Below are 25,685 nucleotides of genomic sequence, written 5' to 3'. Positions count from 1 at the left end.
CTGTATTTTCAGGTACCCGCTGTGACACTTCCATTACATCCATTAGCTAAAAGTGATCAAGGAAAGGTCGCACTCAAAAAAATTAAAACAACATAAGCAAATTAAACGCAAATTAAACACACACACAAAAAACCCCACCAAAAAGCACCCAGCGACACAAGAAGCTACATGTAAACACCAGCCTCCTACTCGCACATCAGAGTTCCTCTATTTCTGCCAAGATCTTTTCCGTGGCAAGACCAGCAGGAAGGTGCATCAAGCGCAGCTGAGAATCGGGATACGAAAAAGCTCACTTTAATACCACCTTTCCTTTTACCCAGTATGCCAACATAGAGCTGCTGTGATTAAAAAAAAAACACCACACCCATGCAACCTTACGGCTCAATAAATAGGCTGCACCCTCAGTTTTCAAATACACAGTCTCTCCAACTCTTTATGGGACAATAGTCGAATTGTCAAACTATGTTCCTACTTAAATGTCACACAGCTTCTTTTCTCCCCAGGGAGAAGGGGAGACTTCCTCACTCCAGCTGAGGACTAGCTGCAAAGCCATGTCACACAGAAACTACTGGAGATCTGGAGATAACTGCTAAGCAACCTCTGACCCCCCTCCCACCATCCTGACCCCCCTCCCCGGTAGACACTGCACAACGGAGCGCCCATTCCCAATCCTACCTGCTCTTCATCAAGCAAAGAGATGATTATGCTTCGGACATCCTGCCAGATGGGTAACAACGATGACTTCGCCCGTAAAACTCTGATCAACAGATGAAGGATGACTTATTAATGTTACCGCTTTCCTGACAAGCTTCCAATAGCTGAATCTCCAGTAGTTTCATGCCAGGAAAAATGCCTGCAGCTGAAGCATTTATCCTCAAAAGGGATTTAAGTTTACTATATTTCTTTTTCCTTTCTAAACTTAAGCTGCTTTCTGTAAGAGGTAAGCTATTTACTGAGTCCATCTAGTCCCATAATTGTTTGGCTCAGGGTGTGTATTTCAATCTCAGTACTTAAGCATAAAAAGGAATTACGATACAACATATATTTTGGAGGCTGTTTTGAAAGTTTGCTGACGAGTTCAGATCACCTCCTTCCCTTTTATGCTGTATTTTCTCAAAACCCCATTCAAAATGTTGCCGTAAGAACAGAAAGAATGTTCCAAAAGACTTGCTGCTTCCCCACAGCATTTCTGCTCTAACAAGCAAGCTTCCAGCTCTGCAAAGAAGTTCAGTAAGGCTCCGTTGTGTGCTTGCTGCCATTCACCAGCACCAGAGCCATACAGCCTCCAATTTAAATATTTACTATTGCTAAATTTATATTATGATTTGACCCAAATGCTCCAGCTGGAATTGTAACCTCTGCACTGAGGGCTCTCCAGCAGGGAGTGGGCAGACAACCCTTGTCCCTGAAGGCTTACAATCTAAAAGCGATTATTTGTTAGGCAACAAGCAGCATGTTTGTGGTCATTAAATTCAAAGCAAAAACCCCAAGCCCATCAGGCTTCCAGAAAAAGATAAAAAAGTGGGGATAGCAGCGTGATTAAAAGTATAATCAAACTTAACATCGTAATGCACTGCTATCTTTGAAAAGGCTTAACATTATGTCCAGATAAATCCGTTTACAGTTACAGCATTCCTATATACTTAGCTGTACTCCTTCCCACTGGTTTGAGGATGATGCTATCTCAAAAATAAGGCACTGAACATAACAGCTCTTGAAACCTACCTTTCCAGTAAAACAGACAATGAAGCTTCCCCTTCCAGTCAAATCTGATTTAAAACAGACAATGAAGCTTTCCGAGTACGTACTTCACCTCAACTCAAATAAACAAAATAAAAATATACAAAGGAGACATTTTATCAGTCTCACCTACGGACAGATGCCACTCCTGCTCCAGCACTTATCACCTTGCCACGATTACCTCAGCCTCCCCCACGCATTCGCAATACTGTTTTTTTGGCAGTCACCGTCACAGACGTGCAGTCATGTACCACGTCTCTGCCCGGCTGGCTTCTACGGCCAATGTGCTGTCTGCTTGGATGGCCAGATGGGGAAAAGCACTCTTGTTCTGCAGGCAGCTTCCCCTTACCCCAGGTGCTGGCCATTTGAACTTGTTTTGGCAAGTTTACTCATTCCTTAAAGCAGCACAAAAGCCTCTGCCCAGCTGCTGCAGAAATAAAAGGAGAGTTGCTTGCTAACTGGAGGAAAACAAACCAGTCCAGTTTCACTGCTGCCATTGTTTCAATACATGGCCAAACCGGGTTAATTTTCACATCTTCCAGCAGGCCCCAGTCAGGTCCCAAGAGGTTCTGTGCAAGCGCAGGTAACCGGCGTGTTCAGGAGGCAGCACCATACCGACCTGGGAGAAGGGTCACTTTCCTTCTAAATCATCTTCTAGCCCTTCCGCCAGCATGCCAAGATTTCAAAAAAACAGGGGAAAAGTAAAGTCTGAGCTTGTCAAGTACATCGCCCCTGGTTTCAGCGTCCTGGCTCTCATTGTGCCTTCCACCGAGCGCAACACAAGCCTTTTGGAAAGAGGTGCAATCCAGCCCCCCTTGCTGCCCTGTGCGGAACACAACAAAGACTCAGGACTTGTCCTAAAGCAAATTGTCCTTCAACATAATTTCCAGCAGTATTTCTATAGGCACGTGTGATAGACAGGGCATCACCTACACACAGACATGAAGCAGGAGCAATGTAGCAATGTGGCTTTTATCTTGTAAAAACGCCAGAAAACACCAGTTCCAGTGCAGTGGTGGTGGTGGGAGACAGGACAACTCCACCGTTCCTCTCCGCAGGCACGCAGAGACCTCCTGCCACTCCCAGGGCAAACACCCCGCTCTTGGAACAGGGTAGCCTGGAGGCAACCTGCAACTATCAGGGGACAGCAGGGATTGATTACTTGAACTCTCAGTTTGCATTTCAAATTGTTGACTCAACACAAAACAAAAACACAAAATGGCCACAAATTGCCCACACAGTGACCTGTATCCCGTCAGAGCTGAATGTGAGTAATCTTCGATACACCAGATCTATTCATAAGTTTGACTGGCACTATTTTAACAACAATCTACTCAAGAACGTTAGGACAAATAGCCAACCGCTTTATTTATATGTTCTTGTTATCTCATCTGCACGCTTGGACCACTGCCTGTGCATGTGGGTGCGCAGCAATAATATACATATGACTACATTCCCCAAAACCGTCAGTTAAGAGTTTAGGATTTGTCATGGCCAGACCAAAACATGAGCGAAACCATCCATTTAATTTATTATTAAGTTTTGTAACAGCCTGTCTCTGACCAAGAATTTTGCCTGCCAAGTTATGCCTAAAGTACTTTTTTTTTTTTTTTTTTTAAGTAAGAAAAATATTATTAAGGCCCAGAACTCTATGATAGTTTTTGTTCCCTTTTAGGCTAAACAGCAATTCTAATCTCCATTTCAAGTTCCCCAAAGGCTAACAATGAAACCCCTTTCTCTTAAATATAAAACCACTGAGTGACTCTGGATTAACAAAACTTAATTAAATTATTCCTTTAAAGCTTCACTGGTTTCAGTTTCCCAAGAACAGACTTGCTTTAAGGAAGCCCCCATCACAAAGCTTGGCACATCCACACACAGCACCAATTGACCTTGCAGGACAGACCCGAAATGGTGACTTTAAGAAGGCAGGTGATGTGCTACTGCTGTAAGTTCTCGTACAGGGACACAGTCATGTCCATGTGAAGCCGCCCTGGATCACAAGGCCTCTGCAGAACTATGGAAGTTGGATTCTTGCTCACCACATGTAAACAGGTATGAGATAGCTGTTATTTTGGGTTAGAAACCAAGAAAGGGAAGAGCCAGTACAACAGCTGTCTGGCAGTCAGACAGACATCGTTCTTCAGGCTTGATGGAAAGTTGCAGCCTTGTCCTAAAATGGGGCTAATGGCTTATTGTGCTGCTTGCTCTGTTATGAGTGGCAGAGCTACTGTTGGGTTAAAACATTCTTTATATGACAGACCGTTATGGCAATCCTGCTCCTGACTCGTTAGGGGCATTCTCTCTGTCTCATCATCAGATGCCACCACCTTTCACAATACTTGCATTGTATGCTCTATGTTCCTTGTGTAACACTCAAGTTCTTGGGTCTTGGTCTGAGTTCCTTCATATTCAAAAAAAAAAAAAAAGTCATTTTTGGACAAAGAGCTAGACTCTGCTAGCACTTGATATGTATATCGCACAAAAGGTTCAATTACCTACTCTATATTAAAGCCTTACTGCATTATGCATTGTGTAATCCCATCTCAAAAAGATTACAGCCCAAAAATTCAGTTGAATTGCATCAAATTTCATACTGTATAACACGGCAGAGCGTTTGAGGAATGCAAAGTTTCAAACTTGCCCAGTTATAAAAGGAAGAACCTTTAAGTCTATGCCGTGGGCTAGAAATGGGAATAAATCTCCTTTTATCTTGTACATTAGCAACACTTTGACCACAGACGTCACAAAGTAAAGACATCCTAAAAAAGTATGCAAGCATTAGCAGTGTGTTGGAATTACTCCTTAATATGTGCCTCCTTTCTGGAAAGTGATTTAACAAAGATACCATTGAAGGATATAAATTAGCAGGAAATGTTGCTATTTCAATGTGGGTGTACAATTCACAAATAAAACTATTTCTCTCCAGTTATTGGAACTCTTCCTTGGGGAGTTTTCCGCATACAGTCAATCTGGGGATAACGCTTCTTAGTGCTCTGCATAGACTTACTTGCTGAAGCTGGCCATATTTACCAATACTTTCTTTGTTAAATTAAAAGAAGTGAGTGGTGATGAAGCTTTACTTCCACCCCTAAAGGGAGAAGAGACAACTGGCTGTATATGGACAAGAAACAAACAAAATGAGTAATCATGAAGTGGCTTTAAAACAAAAACAATATCCCATCAGAAATTAAAACATTTGTGGAGGTAAAGGCCAACAGGCTTAAACTACAAGATCTCAAGTTATATAAATAAGACCAATAATGCTATTGTGACTCATTTATTAGGAAACCTTTACTGCCTTCAGTTAACAGAAAAAAAATTGGATAATTTCAAGCGTGCCGTCATCACACAGTTCTATAAAATGATTTCTTGCTTCTGAGTTGCTGTTTGTGAATAGCTGCAATTTGAACAAAGATGTGAATAAAGATTCTTCTACCCCCTCACTGTAACACAGACTCAAAATGAAAGTTCATTAGCAATGAGCAAAAAGCATAAGCAGACTAACACACAAAATACTCAAACTTCCCAGGTTAGACTTGCATTTAAGCTTTTTAATTAAGAGCTCTACACCTATACAGTCCAAGGCAAAGGTCAGCAAGGAACAAATCAACCAGGTTCTGTCACCACAGCCAGCTACTACAGTCTTCTCCAGTCCTCCTCTGAGACAGCCGTCACTGTCGAAGCCCCATCAGACTACAGGTCTGATCCTCCAGCTCCGAGACAAGGTCCCCCTGCCAACTGTAACACCATCTCGCCAACCACCACAGGACAAGCTATTTCTTCTTCGTAATTTAAGTCACTGAAAACCCACAGGATATAAAAGTATAAATTACCGCAGCCATGCCAAAAACCAAACTGGCCAAAACATAGCAGCAAAGTACAGTTACTCCTCTATAGATGAAAGCCAAGGGATTTCTAGTGTTTTCTTTCCTCTAATGCACAAAACCCCAAAACGCCAGCAGCATGTTCCTTGGTAGAAGCCCAAAGACCACTTAAACGTCTCCACTTTCAAGATGTCTTAGACAACATAACTTATTTTATTACTCCCCCCCCCCGGCCAAACAAAGTACAAAAGCAGCTCCAGTTTCCTCCATGATCCCCTTTGACTCTTGGAGCTCTTGTGGGCAGACAAGAGCACCAAGAGCTTTGAATGCAGCTCATATTTGGCATTAACTAAACATCTTTGATTTATGATTTACAGTTACATTACAAAACTCACATACACACAAAATGTGTCTTACGGATCAAGCCATCTTTCCACAGTTAGCAAATGGTGCAATTTATTCAGTCATCACAGTCCAGATCAGACCAGTGACACTCTAAGACATCACGCAAGCAATACAATAGCATGTACTGAAGAACTACTAAAAACTCATTTAACAAATAAAATCCATCTCGTAAAAAAAAAATCCCAGGGGAGCCTTTTGCCGCAGTATATCATCTGTGTTTCAGACTCAGCATTCCAAAATATTTAGCTTTTTCTACAACAAAGAATATAACTTGCGTTGGAATGACTGCACACAGGGAAAAATATGACATTCATAAAAGAGCCACAACATATCACATTTATCAACCGTGCTTCTTGATACAGCTCCTAAGAGCTAATTCACAGCATCTAAGACTTTAACATAGTATTTTCCTCTGTTCAAAGGTCCAGTATCCCTACTTGATGCTTTGCCAGATTAGTCCTATATTAAGCTGGACAGGCAGCCCAGGGAGGTAGGACTAAGCTGTTACTTTTATCCTTGCACAGAGCTTCAAAGGAAGTCCACTCCTATCTTTGAAGTACCAATGGCATGACCACAAAATAACCATTCCCGCCTACAAGGACAGAGATGCTAAAATGCTTTATCTTTTGCATTTGCTCAGGTTTTAAAACTTTGATTGCATTAGCATTCTTCTAGATGTATTTAAGACTTCCCTCCCTCTCTTTGCAATTCTGCAGTTTCCTTTCCACCAGGACTCGTGGACAGCGCAGAGACGTGGGTCACAAGGCACATCCAGGAGCTGACTGGTTTTCTTTGAGCACGTACACGTGTTGCTGTGTGGACACAAACAGCGACGAAGCACAGAAGAGCTCCTCTGCTCTTCAAGTGACATCTCAGGAGCACACCAAGGTAGACACTGCCAACAAGGCTGAGCAGCTACTCCTACTGCTTGGAGACCACGAAAGGGGAGAAGCAGTGAAACTGCCTGCACAGTCATTATGCCTGTACCTATACCTCCCCATCAATGATTTCTGCCCATTAATATCTATCAGATGCAATCGTGTACACAAGTAAAGTTGTGGGTGTGCCTGTGTGTGCCTGCATGTACCCTGGGGTGGGGAAAAAAAAAAAAAAAAAGAAAAGAAAGAAGTAATGAAGACTGAAATGTTTCTAAGTCTCAATTTAAGACGAGAGAGAAGCTGTCTCCAAAACAAGTGTCAGGAGGTAGTTAATAGAGGAAGCTGGAGACTTTTGCTCGACAAAAAACACAGCGAGGCCTTCCACATCTTAAACCTCTTTGCTCCATTCCGTTCCTCTCTCCGCTTCTGAAGACATCAATCCCCAAATAAAGACTGTGCATTTTCTCTGCAGATCAATTGCTTTAAATACAAATGGAGGGACACTGTACAAGTAGCATCACTGGAAAGCTGAATGCTCAAAGTCAGTTTGTTACTCTGATCCATGTATATTCTCTTGGTAGATCTGTTTGTATGCCCTCTAATCAGAGGCACAATGACACATTTTAGCACGCAGGGTGTGTTCTCCCTTTATCACCACCTCCCCTTCGTACACATACCCTCAGTGTTCCTTCAGCCAGCGCTACGCTCCTTCTCGTATTAAATTTAGAAACAGACCTCTGAATCACCAGTTCCTGTTGTTGAAAGTAGCTAGAAACAGATGTCACCGCAAAAGAAGTTTCCTAGTAAACAATTATAGAATCATCTGCCCACTACGTTAGACCCCCCCATTGTTACAAAATGTTTTTAAACCCTAGAACAAGAGGTTTTATAGATTTACATTAAACTTAATAATTTCATTCCCTGAGGTGCCTAATCCTTCCTAGAATCATATTAATGCTTACCCATAGTGGTATCATGCAGCAGCAAGTTCCAGAGGTTAATTGTCCACTATAAAAAGAAAAAAAAAAATCCCACCACCAAAAGACCCTCCAAAATGTTGCTTGTAAATTCATTGCTTGTGAGCCTCCAGCTACCCTTACTCCATTTCATTTTACTTTTCCTTGTCACTTTTTCTGATGTTCCTTCAAGAAGAGGGATAGAAAGACCTGAGCTGCTACTCTGCAAGAGGAGAGCAGCACAAAGATTCCAAAACTGGTTATATGCAAGAAAGATCAGTTCCAGAGCAAGGAGAGCAGAGTTCAGACAGAGCTACAGATGAGCTAATCCACCCCGCAGAGAGGAATTAGTTCCTAGCATAAGCACAGTGGAAATGCACCCATGTTTCCCAGTTTGAGTCCAGGAGGAACCATATGCATGGTCAGGAAACTCTTGGCAACCACTTGTGGACTCCAATTTCTCGCATTACTCTTGAAATATATATGAGAGGAACTATGTATCTTAGGCCAGGAGGCACCATCCATGTATATGCCCCACATGTACGTATGTATACATACATACACACACACACACTATCTACTTTCCATCAGAGAGGCCAGCTGGTGCTCAATTATTCAGCCCATGAGGAACATTTTGTTTTGCAGGTTTGTGTAGCCCCATCCATGAATTACTGAAGCCAGAGGGATACCACAGACCACTATACTCAATTATTCCTGTATTTAGCCCAGAGGACTACATGTTACTGTAAGCCAAACTTTTGTTTGCCTAACATAACACTTCCAGAAAAGCTTTCAGCCCTGGGAACATTCTGGGTGGAATCCACCACTTTCCTTTGTCGTTTATTTGTCCCAGTGCTTATGTTCTCTCACCGTTACAAATGCATGTCTTATTTCCAATTGCCCGATTTCAGCTCCCAGCCATCAGTTCTGCGTTATGCCTGCTTCTGCCAGCCTTCCAGCCTCCAGCGTGCTCTCCCTCAGAAGGTGCTTCCCACCAATTATCAAGCCACCCCATTTATCTATCAAGAAACAACAGTTCCAGCAACAGAATGAGATGTTTGGGCTCTCCTTGTGGTATCTGAACACCATCCAGCCTTCAAATACCTCCCTTGACTCTTTTCTGAATTGCTCCCATTTTCAGCAGGCTGCTCACAACCCCAGAATCACACACAGTTCACCTTCTTTTGCCCATTGCCCCTCCTACTTATGCCTCCAAACTTAACACACCTTTGCTACCCTGCAAGAGGGCAGTCACGTCCAGGTGTTGGCTCGTTGCACCCCCAAGTAGTCTTCTCCCCAAGCTCCTATTCTGTCACTACATTGAAGTACAACACCCGCAGGCCCCATGATCTCGTATCAGACTATTTTAAAATGCACTTTTGATTGATACAGCTCACCAGGATACCCAGATCACTCTGTACAAGCTGCCTGGTCCTCGCTTACCACACTGCCTGGCATGACACGGCCTGCCAACTGTATCAGTACAGATCCTGTCCTTGTCTCCCGGTACTGGATGAAAAGGTTCAATGGAATCTGGCCTCACCTCAATCCTTAAAACAGATTTCCAGAAGCATTCCCATTTGATGATAATGATTCACCACCAGTGATTAACTTTTAAACATCGGTTAGTCAGTTCTTAACTCGCTTACTTTTGCAATACTGCATAGCACTGAAGTGTCAGGACAGGAGTCCCGAAGGGGTACGTCGAGCCCTAACTGACTACCGCTGCTGTTGCCCAGAGGGAACCAAAGGTAGCACTTGGAAAGAGCTAGGGAGCCGTAGGGGACCGCAAGGGTTGGACTGTCTCCCTGCCCCTGCATCAGATGCCTCCTGAAGACAAAGCTTTACTACATCTCACGCAGGTCCCCCTCTCAAGTAAAACATTAAGTTTCCAGCACGTCACCATGTTTGCTAAGACACATTTCCCTTGAAGGGATACAGACCAGTACTAGTCTGTCCAATGCTTTATCAACTGAATCTTACATTAACTTTTCAATACTTCGATGAGGATTGATGGCAAGCTAGCTGGAATACAGTTAAATCGGTCACCCACCCTGCCCCCGTCTACCCTGGCACCGCTAATTTTAAGACCCTCAGTACCAAGAGTTATTAAAAAAACATCTGCAGGCCTGCGAAGTTTTCAGCAAGCTCTTTAAAGCAATCATGTCATAGTGCTGCTGATTTACATATATCTCTCCCTAGAAGGTAATAAATCTTTATTCGTTAAGACGGATTTAATTCTCTGTTAGAATGGCATTCTGCACCTTCCCAAATACAGAACAGTATTAACAAAATATCTCTATACTTTTCTTGCATGAGCTACTTTATTATCTCCATCCAGTAACTGGAATTATTTGTTGCCTAACATAATTCAGTTGTAGAAAATATGTAGAGTTAATTCTCTAACTTCCTTCCTAAAACTTCTAATGTGTGTTAATTCTCATGTATCCCTTGTCCCTTTAATTGCTGTACTTTGCTTTGAAATTTCTAGATGTGTCCTGAAGCCAGAGGGCTGTTAGTGTAGTAGTTTTCTTTTTTGTTTAAACCAGAATTTCAGCTTTTGGGCTATTTAGTATCTTCTTACAGAGATCCTTGTTTTCCATTCACATTTTTCTTCCTACACAATAACATCAAGTTCTCCATGATAACAAATAGGCTCTTTTGAAGCATTAGGTGTAATTTCTTTGGGGCTGCTCTCTCTTCGTCCATCTTGTGTGTAACTGGGTCACAGTCAATGGTCCCACGGCAACCACCAACTTCCAGTTGTGTGATAGCAAAGTCCACAGTAGCTGTCTCAGCTGAAGAGCCAAACAAGAGCTGACCTGCAGTGGGCTGAATTTCCAAGGCGCTGAGCACCTTCCCATGATACCAACAGGGTGTCCAGCTCCTCAGAAGCAACAAAACAAAACAGAATGCATAAAGGGAAACAAACGTGTATGCTTGCTGATTAGCCATTTCAGACATCTCCAAAAAGCATTTTAAAAGAAATCTGTATTAATTTCCTCTATTCCTTGACCATAAAGGTAATGCATTTACCAAGTCACCAATTTGGTGAGTCAACCAGACTAAACAATGAACATGTTCAGGCTCCTGCTCATCAGCCTGACCCTCACCCTGGCTAATAGCTTCTGCATGCTACCAGCCATCTGCTGCTTGTTTGATGAACAAGGCAAAATGAACCGACCTCAGCCCTACGCCAGCGCGGCGCTTCCACAGAAATCGCAGTGCTCCCCAGCAGCCGAGAAAATCAGTGCAAAGCACACGCACTCCGAGCATAGATACAACATTCCTTATCTGCCCAAGGTGGAAGCATTTATGCCATACCTGGATTTGCACATGCAGTCAATTAAACTTCAGTACAGAGTCAGTTGTTAGCTTCTAGGACCAAGCCTTTCACAGGGCAATAAAACTTAATGCATTCAGCAAGAAAACCACAACATTTGGTTTTGTAATTGCCACAATAGTAGGAAAAACATTCAGAACCTTCCAGTTTCACAACTTTATATAAATATAAATATGCTAACTATTCCTACAGTGATCTGTTAAGTATCCTAGAAGCGTGATGGTAGCAGTCTACAGATGTAATTCTGCAGTTCAACACAGATGATGGACTTTTCCACATAATCAGGAGAACCACATGGCTCCTGAGGCACATACTTGCATGCATTTAGAGTAGAAATTTCTTACTATGTTTAGCAAGAGTCTAAGTTCAGTAGCTGAAAAGGAAATAACCTGGGTTCTTGCTGTACATCAGCCACCGCAACTTACTTTGCACAACCAAAAATGACTCAGGAAAAAATACATACAGTAGTTCAGTCATTCCTCCTCTTATTAAAACAGACTGTAGCAGTGCATTAAAAAGCAAAACGGAGAGCCCTACCCATACCTTCTGCAACAAATTCCCCCTAAATTAGGCAGCAAATATTCAAAACCACCAGTCTGCATAGACAGTTCAATCTGAAATGTACACTCCCTGTGCTGGATTCCTCTGTCCCCTCCTCTCAGGCTCTAGGTAAACATAATGATGCAGGTTGCCAGAAGCCTCAGATACTGAAACACTCAGCCTTTTTTGCCAAAGTTCTCTGCTTTATACACATATGTAAAAAGGCTTTGTACGGGATGGGAAGAATCTCGGTTTGGGCTGGAAGTCCAGGGTTTGCTGGGAGGACTCATACTCCTCTAACTCCCTTCATCCTCCTCCCCATCAGCTTAGAAAAATCTCACAAGAAATGAGCAGCTTTACCCACCTAAGAAGTGCATTTCATTCACCAGCAAAGATTAAATACGTGAACTAGAAGTTTCTACTGAAACCCTTGGTCATCACACAGTTAATGACAGTTTAAGATGCCGTAACAGTGTTTCAAAGGTCTATTGCAGAGACTAAAGTCAGTTCACATTCCTCTTGTAATTTTTGCTTAAGGTTAGCAGAGTCTGAACGAGTTGCCTGAATATTAAATTCAGATGAAAGCACAGAGCGACTTTAAAATACAAGTGCTATTCCAGACTAGTAATACATCTGCATCCACATAAACCCTCCCAAATCCTTAAGAGCCTTCCTATAGAACATAACCCACTTTGAGGCTTCGTCTGCATTTTGGATTACTTCTTAAGAGACAAAAACCCACACAAATTAAAAAATGGATTGATTAAACTGATTGAGATCCTCTTCACACGCGTTTTTCCAGATCGGAGTGACTCCCAATTCACTTTAAATTCACACCTTCAGCCAACTCGAATATTTCTCAGTGGCATGTGAAGACAAGCCCTTGACTCCAGAACCACACACAGGATTTACTCGGGAGTAACTGTCCAAAACATCTCCCTGGGGAGACAGGCCCAGACAACACAACACATCAGGATGCTGGTTCAACACCAAACCATGCTAGGAAGAATGCAAAAAACCCACACAATCAGAAAAGCTTGAATTCTGGTAAATAAATCCATGACTGTGTATTTGCCAGGTTTCTTTTAGAGAAGCATTTCCAACAGGCACCTAGCCTTAGTTTGAAAAGCCTCTTATTCTGACACAATTTTCCAAGGCTCCTCTGCATTCCCTCCCTCCCCATCCCTACCCTTTCTCTGCAAGCTGGATCCCCCAGCTGCTCCATCCCAAACCCCAGGCTGCCTCCCCGACAGCTGACACACGGGGCACAGTCCAACACAAAACACGACAGCCCCTTGTTGTCAGATTTCAAGCATCGCCCGAACACAAGGCAAGGTATCCCGGGACAGGAATTGCAGGTTCAGATCCGGCAGAGAGGTGCCTTGACTTCGGATGCTCCCGCCCCTGCAGCTAGGCTCTCCTTGTTGGTTCCCCCCCCCCGGGATACATTTTCAGATCAGAGCCATGGCCTGCTGCAGATACAGATCAGCTTTGCTCATCCCACAGTTCACTGTCACTGACAAAAAATAGCTCTGGAGGGAGAGGAGGAGGTTTTCAGCTGTTTTCTCCTCCAGTCCTCTCCAGCCATTTCCTCTTTGTCCTCTCCTTCCAGCTTTTATACCTTGCAATAAGGGAGAAGCCATTTTCTCATGTTCACAGCTGATGTTAGAGCAACTGTTTTCTTACTCTGTGGAGCCAGTAAATCCCCAGATCCGCCTATAAAACAAATTTAATAGTAGCCACAATGTTCCAGCAGCACCCTCATCAACACGATCACCAGGCTTTTTTCATGGAAGAGCTGAAAGAAGCTGGCATCTTACTTGTTTCCTTACCAACGGCAGCCCAGAGAAGCAGCTGGAGCCAAACAGGGGTGGTCCAGGTAGATGCTTCTACCAGGCACCACCGATACTCTACAGGGTTCAAAAGAACTACAGGAGAGGGGTATTTTCCTGGACAGGATCAAAAATAGCTGGCTTTAAGATGGCTGGAAAGCATGTAATATACTATTCTTCAATTTTTCTCATAAACAGTAACTTTATTCTTCCCGAAACACTGATCGACACTTGATCCTGTTATGAACAATTCCGAGGCCTCCCCCACAGAGCATCTAAGCTGCATCACATTAAAGCTGTTCCTTTCTCCTTGCCTCTAGCATATTCCTGACATGTAAACAACTCTGCTGTGCACACAAGCGAAGGCACAGCTTAGCGAGTGAAAGCGGCAGCACTAAGGGCACCATAGGAACCCGTCCAATCCTAATAACCCATTATTTTCACAGGGAACTGTATTTATTAACTAGAAGCCAACTGCTATTAATGCAAATGTACACGTGAAAAATTATCCCATTAGAAAAGCTGAAAGAATAGTACGGGGTATTATTTTTCACAGACAGCCAAGTTTCACGGGTTTTGTTACCCTCCCCATAACCCAAACATACAAGAGAAGTCAGTCGGAATGATAGAAGAATTGTGACAAGATTAGGAGAAAGGCAAATGCCAGAAAATTCAAGCAGCCTGACTGTCTGAGGATTTCTCAGTTGATGTGACACCACATGACAAGCGATGTTCTTGTGGCCAAGAAAACCTATAGGGACTATTTTCAGTCCAGCTTAAAGAAAAAAAAAAAACAACCCAATAGCACTTCTCACTTATTCAGCAGGGAAGTAATTAGCAGGAGAGACACTGTTACAAAAGCTACCCAAGTTTAATGCAAAAGCATTGCCTAGCCAAATATTTTGTGGATGTTAACTCTTGCTGCACAGGCTCTGGACCAAGCTGGCAAGGCGAGCTGAGCTGCCCTGGCGAGCCCTGCTCCTCGGGGCAAGTTTCCACAGCCAGAATCCACCCGCTCTGCCACGGAATCCCCATGCAGCCCCCTTGCTCAACCCACAAATCTCTCGCCGCAGGCAAGTCTGTGAGTAGGAAAAACTAAGGTCTGGAGGAAACACAGGTCATCTCTGACCCCTATCTCATCCGTCCAGGGGCTCTGTAGTGATCCCAGAGGAAAAGCAAAAGTAACTGCAACTACTTCTGTTTAGGGCCTTCTCTGCATTAGGAGGTTTCCAACTGCAGGAATCCAGAGCGAAGCAGCTCTGGAGTTGTGAAGCAAATACAGCTGCACTGCCAGGCTCAAACACTAGGACCTAGAGCAGGCCAGGGTGCCTTGGGACGTTTCCTTCTGACCCGTGCAGTTGCACATTTTTTCCCTCCCTCTTAGGTTAAAACAGAGCCCAGTCCTTCTGTCCACACCTACCCTACAAACTGGAGCAAATCAGTCATGTCCCAACACCCACTGGCTTCCTTTGGCTCACTTCACACATTCAAAAACGTCAGACTATGAATTCCAGACCCTGCTTCTTCCTTCCACAACACACAGAATCACCCTAAGTCACACATATCCTTCTCCCCTTGCACTTCTTATCAAATTTAACTGCCTGTACTGTCACCAGAGCAAGTTTTAATCTACTTGAAGCCATGAAATCATCCATTTCTTCGCAGTACCCCCCTAAGAGCAAACTGCTTTCCCGTCCTCCTCTCTCTACAACCCAGCAGGTGAACACCCACCCAATCCTGCACATGACATTGACCCAAGGAGGTTTTCCTGGAGCAAAATAAGCATTCAAGGAGGTCTAGTTTTATGAATAAAACTGCATGTCCTTCCCTGCAGCTAGAATTTCTTCATCACCCCCACATTTCCCACTTTCAATCCTTTTAACACAAATTAAAAAAAACCAAAAAACAAAAAAATCCACACACCCCCCACACTCCTTCCCCTTCCATATTTTGTGCCAAGGCGAATGGTTGTTTTATTACAAAGGTCAAAATCTCTTTTCACAGAACTAACTGGAACCTAGCTCCAATGCTATCCTTGCAAAGCAGTCCTGCACACACTCCTTTTCCACTCCAAAACCCCTACTCATGGTAACTCTGCACTGCACGATACACATTATAAAGAATTTATACAGCAGTGCAACTAAATCTTAACTCCTGACTAAGGTAAATTAAAGTTCACGGTTAAAGCAGGCCAAAAGTGTATCGCTATCTGCAAGCTGGAAAATTTAGACAACTCCTCACAGACTCAGGCCTTGAAAAGTGCAAGGTTCAGCTGCTGCACCCTGTGTATCTGACAAAACGCAATGTCACAAACCCCAGCACCAGAAGGTTGTAGCCACGTCTCAGTGCCAAATATCTGACGGAGCCAACTCCTTTGCACAGGAGCCCGATCAGAAGACTATAGCCTAGCCATAACTCAGGATTCAATGACTAAGGGGACCACTGAACTACGAGTGTGAAGCATTCCAGGTTTAAATTATGAATGATAGCAGCAGCTCAAGTTAAAATTACATATTTTCATTCACCTTTCATGCCTATAAATAAATAAAAATGAAAGAAAGGTTGGAGAGTGGCTTTTTGTACATTGTCAGCAAACAAATGCTTTGCTGTATATTCACCATGCACTAAACACTCGAGATTCAGTACCAAAAATGCCCAGGACCGCGCATAGCACAGTTTTAATTAATAAGACTACAAACCCCAGTTTATTACCTCTCCTAGGATCGGAGCCACAAGACCTACCTTGTATCAAAGATGTGCCCCAGACATGAGCACTCAGAGGCTATCATTTTGTATCTTAAAGGATTTCAAAAGGTTGCTGAAGCTTCCATGCTTCTCATGAATTGGTTTTGATTGACCACCCCACCCCACCCCCCGTCTTTGGCCTACTGCAGTTGAAAAAGTCCTCAGACAGACATTATTTAGGCTAATTTAATCGAATCCAAAGGGCTGGGTTTGAGTCATCGCTTCAGTGTCACACTGCAGTCTGTGGCACTCTCCACTTTTATCACTATCCCAACATCAAGGCAAAAAGGCACCGTGGACCTAGGGTTTCCCAGTAGATACCCAGCTCAGACGCAGACCTGTAGGAATGCAAGGCCTTGACTGACAAACACCGACTGAGGAAAAGCAAATGGGTCTGTACGCAAGAGCATACAAACAGTGACAAACTGGAATACCTTTACCCATGCAGCACCTAGTATACCAGTGCGACTCAAAAAGGTTATGACTTAAGTATAATTAACCCTAACATTCACACCAAAATAATGGGAACATCAGGCTCTTTCCAAGTGCTGTAACCTCATCAAAACGTTCAAACCAAATTTGACATTTATATCTGTATAAATGACATGTACGAGAAAGCAAAGAAAAAGCAACATTTGCAGTTCAGGGAAAGACATCAAAACAAACACGTCCATAGTACTCAAATGCTAAGCTACATGTGGGAATCTGATTATCTTTTGAACGGCTGAAAGCTGGGACACAGAGGAAAGGGCTTCTTGTTTTTAAATTAATTATTAATCAATCTTTTCAGCCATCAAACCCCTGCAATGACTCATCCACTTTCTTTACCAAAGTCTAAATTGTTATGAGAAGACTGCAATTCCACTGGAACATTACCCTCCTGAGTGCAATACTTAACCCTGCACATGAGAAAGGATTTTAGTAGGTTCATTCCTCTCCTACAAAAAGATCATATTCCCATTGAACTTGAAAAGAAAAATCACAAACAAAACTATAAGGCAAAACAGTATTTAGAATTTTTACATTGAGAGACACAAGCGAAGAGAAAGGCCACCTCAGTTATTCACAGCAAAGCCAGTATTCTTCTGGTGACGGCATGCACTGCAAGCAACGACAGAATTCACGCCATCAGAAATCCCCAATAATCATGCCATTAAACAATCCAGTTCTTTAACACTCATACAGACAGTTCCTACTGTCTGTGAAGGAACTGAGTTTTATGGAAGCATGGCTTGATAGGAGTTGCTTTTTAAGCTTACAAAATTAAGAGCTTGATCCTATACCCCACATCCACATAAACCTCTTTCAGAGTGAACAGCTCTATGAAATAAACGAAGCTGCAAGACTGGAGCTCAGTTGGCAATACCCATGTACAGAGCTTGCTCTTTTCCTACACTAAAATTATATCAGAACATTACAACACATTTACATATCTCCCACACATGCAACTTTTTCCCAGCAGTAACAAGAAGACGGCATCAAGGCTTAGAAAACGTACCAGACAGGGATAGGAGGAGAGGGTGGAGTTCCCTGCAGGAACACCCAGACCAAAGTCCAGCAGCTCCCGGGGGGAAGGTGCTGCCCTTCTACCAGCCCTATCAGACGCCTTCCTATCAGGCTCCCACTTATCAGCGTCAAATGTGAAACTCCACCCAGGAAACGAAAAGCTTCCCCTTGTTTCTCCCCTCTCCACAGCCTCCTGGCTACTATCAGGAAAAGTGGCATCACTCCACCCTTTTTCCACAAGAATGGTTTCCATTCTTCCCCTTTTACCACGCTCAGCCTTGGAGCTACAGGAGGCAGAGAAAAAAGAAGTCTCTGCTGGGTTCTCTCTCCCTTAAGTCTCTCCCGTATGGTTTTCCTGGGAACATTTCTAGCGGCAGCCCACACTGCTGCCCTTGATTTTAATCATGCAGAAGTAACATGAAATCCGCATGAGACTTGGCAGTTTTCCAGCCTCACAACTTTTGCAAAAAACACCAATTAAAACAATCGGACCTTCGGACTTTAACCTAGCAAAGCTCTGAAAAAAAAAAAAAAAATTACAGGTAGCAGACCTCCTTCCTGGAAGATTTTGATTTACACATTGGTGCACAGTTATTTGCAGAAAAGCTTTTAGTTAAAAAATATAAATGACAGCAGTGCTGAAGATTTCTGGCACTTTACCTAAGCTGCCAGTTAAAAAAAAAAGTGATCCAAGTCGAAGGAAGTAATAAAAGGTTACCATCAATCACAGGAAAATACCTGACCTGCCATGAATAAAGCGTTACTAAGGCGTGAGAGTAAGTTTCAGTGATTTTAAAAGTCAATAATGGAATCCAGTGTCATAATTCAAGGTGTGTTACACACTAGAAATTGTAGAAATGCTCAAGTTGTACAGAGCCATGGCCTTCCCTCCGATTCTTTCCAGTGGCCCATTTTTCCCATTCGCACCCTGCCACGGCATCCCAATAGCAAAGCTCAGTTAAAATGCAAGTAGAACAAGTGAATTAACCTGAAACTCAGGGAAGTCTCAAATATCGTGTAGGAAAAATTGAAAACAAGCCCATACAAGTGAGACAGTATAACAATAACAAAGTAAATATAATGCCCCCCAAATGATTAATAATAATTTACTAATGATCGTGTTAGCTGCAGGGCAAGCGCTTTGTACCATCATTTGAAGACCCAACTAGAAAGAAATGAAACAACAAAAAATTATGTTTGCTAGTATCAGATCAGGCCGAGTACACACCACGCACATGGGGATAAGATACCACTCTAGGAAGCAGGCGTTCTGACACCAGCACACTTAAGATCTAAATTACCCCGGACTAGGGAACGGAAGAATGCAGAACCGCATGAAAGGAAGGCAAACCCTGCTTACAAAATAGCAGTGAGTCAGCTCCTGAGGACTGGTCTATGACTGTGCTCTGAAAACAAGATGCACATTCCTTATGTGCCCTCCAGTTGAAACAAGCCTGAAAACAAGTCCATCCCCTAAATACACTTTTAATATGGCAGATGATATTCAAAAAAAGGTGCCAAGAAACATCAGTAACACTGTTTAACCCATTGAAACTTCAGAAAACTTTTTCAACCGGTGCTGATCCACGTCTATCTATGTTTGGTGCATTTAATAAGCAAGAAACACTCGTATCCCTGGCCTCGGATCAATCAGAAACAGCTTATCTTGGGGATACCTCCAACTCTAAAAGGTCATTGAGTTATTTTTAAGAGAATCCCTTTCTAAAATGCCATGACCCTTTAGCCTGCCTAGTTCTATCATCTGTGATCAGACTAGCCAGAAAGCCAAGAATAAGCTCCAAGGCCTTTTGTGACAAGCTGTGAAACTCAGCCATTTACTATTATAAGGAACACCAAGTAACATGGCTACTCCGAGCATTTATTTGGAGAACACAACTACATTTGTCCTCATTCAAAAAAATCAAAGATAACCATTGGGTTTTTATAACCCGTCTCCCCCTTCGCAAGTGCCCTTGGCTGCAAGCAGCTCTCTCCTTGACCATATTATAGTCCCTAAATATCAACAAAAAGAGCTATCTGGGGGCTTTCTGGTCTTCTGCTCTTTTTTGTTGTTTTCAGATGCTATTGGTGACTTTCAGGCTTTTCCTGGTATATTGACTATTTCTGAAAAAATATATACTCAAAGAATTACTGCAGCACACATGCAGGAAAAAAATAGGTCATTGACTATTGCTGAAAAAAAATATATACACTTGAAGAACTATTGCAGCACACATGCAGAAAAAAAATAGGTCAATTAAGTCAGCTCTATCAAAATTACTTTGCTGACAAGTATTTAAAAAAAAAAAGGTGCTGGCCACTGAATATCATGCCAGTGTACACGGAATGGAAGCACCCTGTCCAACCCCTCCCAGAAGAACAGAAACCTTGAGACTGGCTCATTTTACGGAAAGGATTAAAGTTTTTTTTCAGGTGGTGTTCTTGCACCCTGAATCCCTCTGCCAGACACTGCAGTTTATCATTGCTAAACACTTAAATTGCAGAAGTACCTAGAGGCCTCAAGTAAACCAGGGCCTCAGCATGCAAGGTACAGAATATATGCATAGTACTTGACAGCCCTTGCCTCGTATTTTTCTATTTCAAGTGTTTGTCTTCCCACTAACACAGCTATGTGAGCAACCCGCGCAAGCAAAAGAAACTCAATGACACTGCAAAAAAAAAAACCAAACCAAAAACCACCCAAGTTCTACCGAGAACATATGTAAGTGCTATCCAACATACAAGGAAAACAGAAGAAACTCTACCCCTCATTGGGATATTATATACAAGGATCTAGCTAAATGTCAAAGCAAAGCAGGTTTGGGGCTTTTTAGGTTGGCATAGCTCCCGCTATTGTAACAAAGGCAGAAGTGGCTGTTGAAATAAGCTTTGGTAAATGTTTATGGATGAGGCTTCCAATTCTCATTTTCCCATCCCCTACAACCAAGACGTACCCTTTTAGTGAAAGAAACAGTTTCTCAGTTGTTGCCTTCAGATTGATCCCTGGTTGAGACAGAGCAGGGGTGCAAAACCAAAAGAAAGAAAAAAATTTACATGAGCTGTAGGGAGAAAAACTACAGACAGAGTGCTAAAAACCACATTTGCATAGCTTAAATTAGATGCATTAAAGATGAACAAATATGCCATAAATCTGAACTGATGCTTAGCAAGATGATGGAGTTTTTGGCAACCTGATTATTTTACCAAGCTGACAGCCAGTTACCCCAGATGGTCTCGGTCTAAACACACAGACCAGGACAGCACAATCCAGAGGAGAAGTGGACTAACACATTCCCGTAACATTACTGGTGCTTTTCGCTCCACGCTGCTGTCCCTTCTGATACCTCCCTGCTCCCCCATCACCCACCTCTGTCTTCCCAAACATTCATCCACATCCTGCAGAGCTTCCCCGCAGCTCCCCATCCCGTTCCCTCAGCTGCAAATGAAATACCGGCATCGCTGTGGATCTTGACTGCAAGTTACCACCAGTCAGCTGCTGCCTGGGGACTGGGGAGTACACAGACTTGGGGAAAAAACAGCCATTACTCATCAACGGAAAGGTGGTAACTTGACATGGGACTGCCAAGCTCTGTCACAGCCTATTGCTTCTCATATCTAAAGAAAATCCCACATGACACCCCTATTTCCACAGCCTTCCCCATCTTCCCCATGCCACAGGAACGTCCGCCGCCCCCAACCTCAGGCAGCATCACCAACATCCTAGCCCCGTGTCACGGGAAGAAGCGAGCCACGCTGTGGCACCACCTGCCAAAAAGGCAAAGCATGCGGGACTGCCAGATCCAGTTTGCACCACAGCCGAACCCCAGGCTGTAGCTCTGGTGCAAGCAACAATCTGGTTTGGGGTTTTTTGGGGGAGTGAGGGTGTGGTTGAGCTTTGCCTCTAAAGCCCCAAACCACCATGCTTCCTCTGTAGCAAAGACTGAAAAAACCCCTGGGGATAGTGTTCTCCTTCGCTACCACAGGAATTCAAAACAACACATGGGGTGTGGGGAAGGTAGAGGCTGTCTGGGTTTGTTTTTTTTTAATTATAAAATTTCTTTTCATAGATTTCCAACCCTCCTATTTCAAACATCAGTAATGTTAACAATCATTAAGTTCCTTGCCTAATTACTTGAATTGCCCATAAAAGTTGTTTTGCAGCCTGCCTGGAAAAACATTTTACTTCAAAAGGTAGCAGATTCAGTTTATGAGCAGAAAAATAACTTTTTTTTGCCCAGCTCCTGCAGAACATAAGAGTTAAGGGAACAGGAAAGAGGCTGATGCCTTATTGATCAAATCAGTTCTAATTACGGATAGAAAACTTTTCCACAGCTTCCAATAATACACTGAGAGCAAGAGCTACTTCATGAAATGCAAAGTCAGATAAGTAGAAAGCTTGGGAGTTTATTGCTCAGCAACAAAGGCGAGGATTTATATATCCAATCACCAGAGGCAGTGGAATGTTATAATTGCAACCAAACTCCAGCACCTGAAATAATAAATAAAACTAGAGAAATGTATTATTTATATAAATTTAAATTTTTTCTAAAAGAGGCCCATAAAAAGCTGTGAACAGAGTAACACAATAGTACAGCTAAGCCACAGCAGCACTAAAATAATTGGGCAAAGAGCTGTTTATTTTTTTTCCCTTGCAAGTCTCTCCCCACCTCTCATCTTTACTGTTTAGGGCGCCAGGCAATAATGTCACCAACTTCTTATGGTATGTCCTTCACCATCAAGAGGTGCAAATATAGCATTATTAGACAACACGTTAAGCTCAACTACACAAGGAAAATCAGGTCTTGGAAAGGTCAACTTTTCCCCATCCCAGCCCAAACCCTTCTGTGGTTTCTCAATTGTTGGAAGTGTTTCACCTCCCTGTGAGACTATCAGGTATGGCCAAGGATGGGCACACCTTACTCTTTGCTGTGCTGATTCAGTGCTCCAGTGTTCACAGCTAGCCTCTAAGAGAACAAGCACACTGTGATGGTGCTCCCTTATTCAAGGGAACAGCACCTACCGAAGACAAGGGATGAAGCTTGAGGGAGCAACCATGTGTTGAGGATCTCTTCCCATCTATCCAGAACCCACCTCCTGGGATTCTAGCTGAGAACCGAGAGCAGGTAAATATTTCAAAACACCACCATTTTGTGTCAAAACAGATTGCTAAGGTTACTGCAGCCTACTGCATTTGGTACACATCCAGTAGGAAACAGGTCTATACACATGAAAACATGCAACACTACATTATTCCGCTGAAGGTTCAAAGAGAGCGCTGCTGCGTTTTGACCCTGCTCAGATTTTTCTCTGCTATAGCAAGTTTGCTGACAAGCACCCACGAGCACCACCTCCTTCCTACCCCGTGCTGCAGTCGGTATCACCGCCTGCAGCCAGGCCAGGCTCAGTCTCGCAGGAGGACAAGCTGGCTGGAAGCCACTCGGCTCGCAGACGCGTGGCTGCAGGGACTGGCTTTTGCTATCAGTAATGGACAAATCTCCCACCTAGCAAAAGAAATATGGGAGCAAAAACAGCGGAAAAACCACTGAAGTAGGGCTATTTTCCAGCTTCTGTATCTAATGTTAACATTGAAAATTCCGCTGGGAGGACAGGAAAAAAGAAAAAGATAACCTGACATGAAAATTGTAACACTGGAGGAGTGAGGTACACAGAAGTCCTTTTCATTGCAAAGCAGTAGTCAAAATGACATCTCTATCTACACCTAAGAAAAAATTTACTTCTGCCTTGAGGCAGCCTTGGCAAGAACATTGTTGCAAGCAAGAAAAAGTTATTGGCTTGGGGGGAATTTAAATCAGTTTAACTTATTTGTCAATTAATAAACTTCTAATTACTGCTTCTGGTATTGAAACACACGTGGGGGAAACAGCCCTTGCTCGCCAATCCCCTCGCCATACCTTGTCCTGGCAGGGAGGCAGTGGGGCTGGCACTGGTGCTTCCTCCACTGGTCACGGTCTTCTGGCTGCCCTTTGGGGTTCCTTCTGTTGGTTGGGGAGGTGCCTGGAACCATCCGTGACCGGTGCAGGGCAGCCCTGCCCGCCTCCCTCCGCCCTCGCTGCCAACACTGTGCCAACCACGGCCGATACCGACATCGATATAACGCGATGTGAGAGCAGGCAGACCTGCAAGGAGCCCCTACAACACGGCGGGAGCATAACTCAGTATTGAGTTAGAAGAGGTCGATCTGTAGGCGAACATCCAGGAAAGCCTGCCACCAGTGATGCGTCTGGAGCCAGCACACCCTCCCCCAGAGGCTGAGGGACACTTTGAAACACACAGCTCTTCAGGACATCCATCTTTTGTCTGCCCTTTGGTAGCCGTTGTCAAAAATTGATTTTGTTTTTTTTTAATCTCATCCTCCGCCTCTGCCACAAGTTCACACAGCTCAAACCCACGAAATACAAAGGACCAACAGCATCAGCTACACCTGGCACTCACTCCACGAACAGAGCAAGCTGACAGGTTACCTCCTAAAACTAAGTTTGGTATAGATAGTTTTGTGTAATTAAGTCATGGAGGGAGCTGATGCAGAGCAACTAAATCCATCAGATTTGCCTACCTCTGGAGAACGAATGCTGCCTTACACCCAACACAGAGGGGCTACTACACGCCAAAACGCCAGTAAAGCGGGACACAAGAAATGAAGCAAAACAAGCAAGCAAATCCACCCTTCTTGGGTCCCTTCATTCCCACTTCCAGAAGAAGGTCAGCATTGCCGCTTACTACGTGCTTATAGTAAACAAATAGCTTATGCAGACAAGTTGTTCTTAAAAGAAATCAAAAGCACATCAGTGAAACGTGACCTAAAATAAACCAGCTATGTTTGAGGATATCACTATTTCCCCTGGTGCTTCAGGATTCTGCAGCTGCAGAAATTCCTCTACAAAATGCTCCCACAAAAGAGGTTTCCAGACACAAATATATTATATATATACATACACACTCCATCACAGTAACCAGACCAGAACACTCGCACAGCAAAGCCCCTAGCCACACTTAAACATTTTGCTGATTTAGCTGTATCAGCCAAGATTATTTTTTTCTTGCTTCCCAGCACCGCCAGCAAAAACCTTACTGCAGAAGCCCTTCTAGTGGCTGTGAAATTTTTCTGCTTGTATAAACTGTTCCTTTCATAGAGCCCAGTTTAAGAAGTGCCAGCAAAAAAACCCTCCTCTCGTAGCCATAGGGGCACCTCAGAAGGAAGTGGCAAGACCGGGTAACGAAAGCGTGCACAAGGGAGGGGTGAAGGCAAAGGGGAGCATTGCATCAGTCTAGCCTACGTCTACAGAAAAAGGGAGGAAGCAGCAACTGCCATCGCACTGGGTTTGTGCCAGCAGAAACCAAACTGCAAAGTCACAATCCGACTACAAGAAGTAACAGCAGTAAAATCCTGCACACAGGTCAGACCGACCAACTTCATTTTGATAGACGTGGCATTTCATTTTCTATTGGGATTTTTGTGTGTCACATTTTGTGTGTAATGTATGATCTCTGGAAACAAACAGGCTGCCTGAAAACATAAGTGCAAACCATTTCATTTATGTCAAATAGATGCTAATCCTATCCCCCCCACCAAGAGATGATTAAGTGTCAGCTGGGGTAACTGTTTCACGACTGATAAGATATATATGTTTTAGCAAAGAAATGGCGATATCTCACAACTCCAAACCATCTTACGGGTAAACCATCCACGCATTTCCCCATCCAGGAGTGAACAACCTCTCCACTCTTCCTAATGAGCATCCTTATAATGCAGACTCACCCTGGCTACGTGAAAAGTACTCAATATTAAGAATAGAAAAGTGTGGGTTAGAAAACAACAAAAAAGTTTAAGACAGATTCAGTACAGTTATAAAGATTGCCCTGTCTGTGTTTCTACTCAAATATAAATCTTCTCT

At 43.3% G+C, this 25,685-nt stretch overlaps 1 protein-coding gene across 8 annotated transcripts in view; it reads right to left on the bottom strand.

Annotated features, from left to right (window-relative positions):
- The window catches only part of LRRC8D (leucine rich repeat containing 8 VRAC subunit D), a 63,956-nt gene that overhangs the window by 36,605 nt on the left and 1,666 nt on the right, over positions 1 to 25,685 (bottom strand). For 5 of the 8 annotated variants that reach the window (XR_004842833.1, XR_004842834.1, XR_004842835.1 and 2 more), the window contains exons 1-2: positions 11,991 to 12,004; positions 7,481 to 7,496 (exon numbers count right to left, since the gene is read on the bottom strand). The exons of 1 other annotated variant lie outside the window; for it this stretch is intronic. The gene's annotated coding sequence lies outside the window, so the exon portion shown is untranslated. Of the gene's footprint in view, positions 1 to 7,480; positions 7,497 to 11,990; positions 12,005 to 17,764; positions 17,857 to 23,131; positions 23,174 to 25,685 lie in introns of those variants that run through there. 2 more of the 8 variants (XM_035900926.1, XM_035900925.1) reach the window with 2 other exon arrangements.

This window comes from Egretta garzetta, unplaced genomic scaffold, assembly GCF_000687185.1.
Source record: "Egretta garzetta isolate BGI_Z169 unplaced genomic scaffold, ASM68718v1 scaffold568, whole genome shotgun sequence".
In the NCBI taxonomy this organism is placed as follows: domain Eukaryota; kingdom Metazoa; phylum Chordata; class Aves; order Pelecaniformes; family Ardeidae; genus Egretta; species Egretta garzetta.
The sequence above is the reverse complement of the archived record's forward strand: the minus strand, read 5'-3'. Positions and strand labels throughout refer to the sequence as shown.